We start from the raw sequence: 6,047 nt of genomic DNA on the forward strand, positions 1-6,047 counted from the left end.
CCCTCTGGTTGCTCTACATAGATCTCACAATCAATCAGTGCATGCAAATAAGCTGTCTTAACGTCCATCTGGTGTAAGACTAGGTTCTCCTGCGCTGCCTTTTGCATGATCACTCTCACACTTGTCATGTCAGCAGTTGGTGAGAATATCTCTTCGTAGTCTGTTCCTAGCTTTTGACTGTAGCCTTTTGCTACGAATCTAGCTTTGTATTTGTCTGACCCATCAATGTCTCTTTTTAGTGCATAAACCCATCTACCCCCACTGTCTGTTTGCCGGGTGGCAACTGGGTGAGACAAAAGGTCTCGTTCTCCTCCAGGTATTGCATTTCCTCATTCATGGCATCCTTCCATTGCCTTGACTTGGTTGAAGCGATGGCGTCCTGGTAGGTTTGTCACACACTGCTCTGTAGCAATAGTCCATGCATGTTTGTAGTTTGTCCTCTGTATCCCCAGTCTCAAAGTCCTGTAGGTGGACAGGTTTCTTCTGGCTTCTCTGAGGGTATCTTCTAGTCACAGTCTCAGTGACTTTGCTCGGCTGTGTGCATTCATTCTTTTCAGGTAAAGTCCCAGAAACACTGCTCTGAGTACTTTGACCTGGTACACTCTCCACATGTTCATCAACAACAGTTTCTTCATCATGGACCCAGGGGTGTGTACCCATATGAACATTTTCCATGTATGACTTAGTTGTTTGTGTTTCTTTTTCAAAGGATGTCTTGGCGGTGAATTTCACCAACCTGTGTTTTTGGACCTTCTCTGTGTTTGGGCAATACACTAGATAAGCTGGGCTGTTTTTATCATAACCAATGAAAACACCTTGCTCACATCATGAGTCTAGCTTTCCTTTCTCTTGCTTGTAAGCAAAACAGACTGATCCAAATTTCTGCAGTTTGGATATGTTTGGCTCTTTGCCTGTGAATAGCTCGTAAGGCGTTTTCTTTGTGCGCCTACTGTAACACCTGTTTCTTACGTAAGCTGCTGTCTGCATAGCATAGTTCCACAGTTTGTCTGGTAACTCACTTTCTATCAATAAGCATCTGCTCATGTCATAGAGAGTTCGCCAGCCTCTCTCTGCTGTACTGTTTTGGTGGTGAATAGGGTGCAGACGTCTCGTGCCTAATCCTATTCTTAGTTAACAGTGCCTGGAAATCTCGGCTTGTAAATTCAGTGCCATTATCTGAGCGAATGCACTTTACTTCTCCATAAGGTGCTATGTCTGCTAAGAACCTCTCTGTGGCCTGTACTGCATCGCTCTTGGTTCTCAGAAAATACACAAATACAGTACCTGAATAGTCATCTGTAAAGGACTGTACATATGTGTGTCCTTCCATAGTTGGTGTTGACATGGGACCGGCTAGGTCAGTGTGGACTAGTTCTAAGGGTTTCTTAGCCTTTCTGTCTGGCTCCCTGTTTCTCGTCTGTGTGAATTTTCCCTGTGTACACACTTCACATAACTGATCTGGTTTAACTGCATTGCCTTTTATCTCCATGCCTTTCACTAGACCTTGTAACTTTTGTACATCTTCATAGTTACAATGACCCAAAATTTCATGCCACGTTTGTATGTCATGACACCCTTTACATTGGTCAACATTGCCCATCACAGTTTGCAAGTAATACAAGTTTCCACTCTCATGGATGTCAAATCTGCTTCCATCCTTGGTAACCATGAGAATGGTCGCTCCCCCGTTTGTAGCTCTTGCCACTGAAAAGATGTCATGTGGATATGAAGGCATGTACAGTGCATCCTGCAGCTGTGCTCTGTGCTGTCGTCCAGCATTGTCTAGTAGATACGTTCGTTGTGCTATTCCACTGCACTTGGTACCGTCAGCTAACTCCACTGAATGTGTCTCAGACCGGAAAGAGTTGTCAAAGCTGTCAAATTTCCTGATGTCTTTCACAATGTGGGATGTTGCTCCCGGATCCACCATGATGCCTTTTATCTTTACGTTATCTGGTGGTCTCTTTTGCCTTGTGTGTTCCGCTTTAAAGAGGTGGTCTTGGTCGCTGTTCTGTTCCACTTGCACTTTTCTGACTCCATCTTGTTCCCCCTTTTTCTTGCACAGGAACTCTTGGTGTGTATTACTTTTACAATGGCCGCACCACACTTTTCTAAAACATTTTCTTGCCTTGTGCCCTCTCATTCCACACTTATAGCAAGTAACGTTAGTCTCTTCAACTTTTCTGCTGTTAGTGTGTATTTTGTTGTTGCTTTGGCCTTGTCTTACATTAGTCTTCATCACATTGTCTGTGGTTTCGGCTTTCATTTTCTCTGCCTCCTCATACACTCATAGTCTCCTTTTAAAGTCTGTGAACGTAACCATATCGTCATTCTGCGTTACGTGAACAGCTAGGGGCTTGAAGCAGTCTGGCAGCCCACCTAGTATCATGGCTATGATCAGTCCATCACTCATGGTTTCACCTGCATCTCTCAAGGCTGTGATAATGTTTTCTGCTCTTATTAAGTAGTCGGTAACACTCTCGTTGTTTTCCATGCCTAGCTTGGTCAATGATGTGTACAGATTTATTATCCGTGGCTTACTTTTTCCAGAGTAATGTTCTTTCAGTATTTTCAGGGCTTTTCTTCCATCGTCAGCTGCGTCATGTCTTATCAGCGATAGGCTCTTATCATCTATCAGTCTTATTAGTTCAGCATAACAATCAGCATTCTTCTTACTGTCTTCGCCTAGCTGTTGTTCATTAGCATCAGTAGCGGGCTCATGTAAGATAGTCTCTTTTAGCTTCAGAATGTGTAAGCAGCCTAGGAATCTTGTTTCCCAAAGGTCATACTTATCTTCGGATCCATCGAACAAAAGCTGTGGCGCCAACACTCCCGTTGCTCTGCTTGCCATCTTGCTAGCGCGCTGATTTTTGTGCTTGTTGTGGTGGCAGCCCGGCTGACGGTGAGTGTCCTGGTTTTTTCTCCTTTTTATCAGTTTTTCTGCTTTTTTCCTTGGTTTCCTGTTCCCTGCCTGCCTCCCTGTGTTTTCTCCCCTGTGTGCTCTCTCTCCCTCTGCTCCTGAGCCCAGTCAACTACCTGCACCTGCATCTCATCAGCCACCTCGTCAGCCTGCCACACCTGCCAGTAATCACCTCATGACTGCCTGTATTTCAACCCCGGTTCTCCACACCATCCTCGCTTGATCGTCGTTGCTCCATACCCAGTGCCACCCCCATATTCAGGCTTTCATGTTTCTTGTTTTTTCACATTTACCCTGTGCCTTGTCGCTGTCATCCCTAACCCTGTCTCTTTGTCTGTTTCCCTCCCAGGTACACTCACCCTCGTCCTCCGTTCAGTCGGCTGGGCTCATCCACTGGCCCACTCCTCCTCGGACTTCCCTCACGGCGTCCTCCCTGTTCCCCCGCCTCTCCTCGCTTCCTCGGCCCCTGTGTTCCCCGGCTCCCTGGCCCACAGTCTCCTTGGTTCCCCGTGCCTGTGCTTTCCCGACATCCACCTCTTCCTCCACTCCAGTCCCTTTACCCCTTTCTCCCTCAATAAACCTCCTTCCCTCCGAACTTTGCATTTGGATCCTCTCGGTCCCCACACCACGCAATCCCACAACAGTGCTACTAGCTATCTGTACTTCTTCTTTGCTAAACTACTTAGCTTCGTTTGCCGTCGCGTAATTCCTCGCGGTAAAATTTATTCTGAGGTTTTTCAAAACACTCACTTAACTCCGGGCTGGTCCTCTTGGCTTGTAGAAGTTCCCTGTCATACTTCGCGGTAAACTTCTTCCGGAAAAATTAACTCGTGTCCAACGTTGCCTGGGCCCATAACCTGTTAAGCAGTTGTGCGCCACCTTCCCATCAATGCATCTGGATGTCAAGCAAGACTTCAGTCATTATCTCTCTTTAGCCTTTTTGACAGTCATATTTATTCAAGAAGGCAAACACGTTTTTATATCTCATCATTAGACAGAGAGGGATGGCTGCTGTCCATACGCATGTGCCACATAGAGCGTAGTGACATCACATCAGGCCGTAACAACAAACTTTTCTACCCTATTACATTGAGCAAGGGCGCCATCAGATAGTGATACTGAACAACACTTAACAAACACAACAAAAAAGTTGTGCAAATCATTTGACTGACCAATAACACATATTTAAATAGCGAAAGTACAGTCACAGCACAGACTCTCCCCCTTGAGCATTAAACACTTTCTGCCACCACCTATGATCGGTGCTTGAAGTGGGAAAAAATAGGTGCTGGTACTTAGGGCTGGGTAATATGGCCAAAAATGTTATCACGGTAAAAAAAATTCATATGATATATATATATATCATAATTATCAGAATAAATGTCAAATAATTTTTTCTTTCAAGTTTAAAGGCTGATTTTTGCTCCTGAGTGAAAGCTGAAGAAACCAGATAGTTAATGGTGGTTTTAAACTTTTCTTCATCAACCGTTTTTAATGTCCTGCCCCATCCAGGCTGTTACTTTGACAAGCAACTTCGTGCACTCAGCTGCATGAAATGCACCTTTGGTAAACGTGTATCAGCACTTCTGCCAGCAAGCTGCCGGTACACAAGAAAAGTCCAAAGAGTAAAATGTAGAAGCACTGACATTGGTGGCCCGCTTCAAGCATTGCCTATAATCAAAATTGACACCACTTATCTGTAAAGCCGCAGTCCACCGGTGGATTACATTCCAACAAAAATAGCCTTATGTTGGCAAAGGTCCAGACGATCCAACCCAGTAAAATATTTAGTCCAAAAGGCATTATTATATCAATAAATACACAAGGACTGCTGTTATGTTATTTTATATTAGGCTAACTACAGTTAGCATGTAAACAAAAAAAAAGCTTTAAACTTTGACCTTTTGAGTGACACCACAATTGAGCCAATAGAAACTTCCATGCCCTGTTCTCGCCCTACAATAGCCAATGAGTGTCCACGTAATCGGGAAGGGCCAGTCCCCTTTCTTTCGTGTATATATTGAGCCAGCAATTGTGGGAGGACTAGCGGTTCACACACACATATTACGTGAGAATATTTTCCACAGACATAATAATATACTATTGAATATAAAGTTCCGGGGGCACTTTAAGCACTGGAGCTGTAATCATTGATTGATAGGTGTTTCTCTTTGTTCTTGATTTGATGAACTTGATAAACTACCGATCAGGTCTGGCCACAGGCCACCCCCCAAAATCGTAAAAGGGCCCTCAGCATGTCCTCAGTGGATCTGCGTGGCTCAACTATCAGTGCTGATCATTTTGTGCACCATAATATCTCAAGAGAACGTGTGAATTGCAGTAAAAAAATGATCAACATTTCATTGGACAAACATCATATTTAGTAATATCCAACAATCTGGGACATCTGCTTTTCAAATAACACTGTACATTGTTGTTAACCAGACAGAAACAATTTTTACCTTGTTCATCTAAAACAACCAAAGAAATTGTGGAGCCTTGCAAAGGATTCATTAGGGGATAAAGAGGATTTAGAGTGTTGGTTTCATTAGATTATAATACTATGAGATGATTATGAGCTGATGATAGGAAGAGAGAAGGGGGAGAAAAAGGGAAAGATGAAAAGGTAGAAAGAAAAGAAGGTACATAGGAGACAGGCAAATTTGTTAGGAAGACAGGATGTCAACAATAATTGACAAAAAACTCCTCTTCATCACTTTTTTCAATTGGGCAGGTTATCCTGCTTAGCGTTGGCTACCTGTCACTATCTTCCATGTCCCTCTCTCATTCTCCTCCCTCTCTTTCTCTTTCTCACACATACACACACTCAATGACAATTAGCTAGCCACCTGCTGTGTGTGTGTGTGTGTGTGTGTGTGTGTGTGTGTGTGTTTTGCATGTGACAAAGTGCTGCCATTATCCCCCTCTGACAAAAACCTCTCCGAGGGCAATTTCTTGATATTATTTAAACAATGAAGCACGCCAAATGTCAGCATTCACTAATTGTGTGTATGCTAATTGTTAATTAGTGTCTTAATGGGATGATCTTAATTAACAAAAGGTTTGCGGCTGCCGCTGGCAACAGGGCTGCCATAAAGGAGATGTAATTGCTGCACAGTAGTTGATG

Source organism: Micropterus dolomieu, linkage group LG19 (assembly GCF_021292245.1).
Source record: "Micropterus dolomieu isolate WLL.071019.BEF.003 ecotype Adirondacks linkage group LG19, ASM2129224v1, whole genome shotgun sequence".
NCBI lineage: Eukaryota > Metazoa > Chordata > Actinopteri > Centrarchiformes > Centrarchidae > Micropterus > Micropterus dolomieu.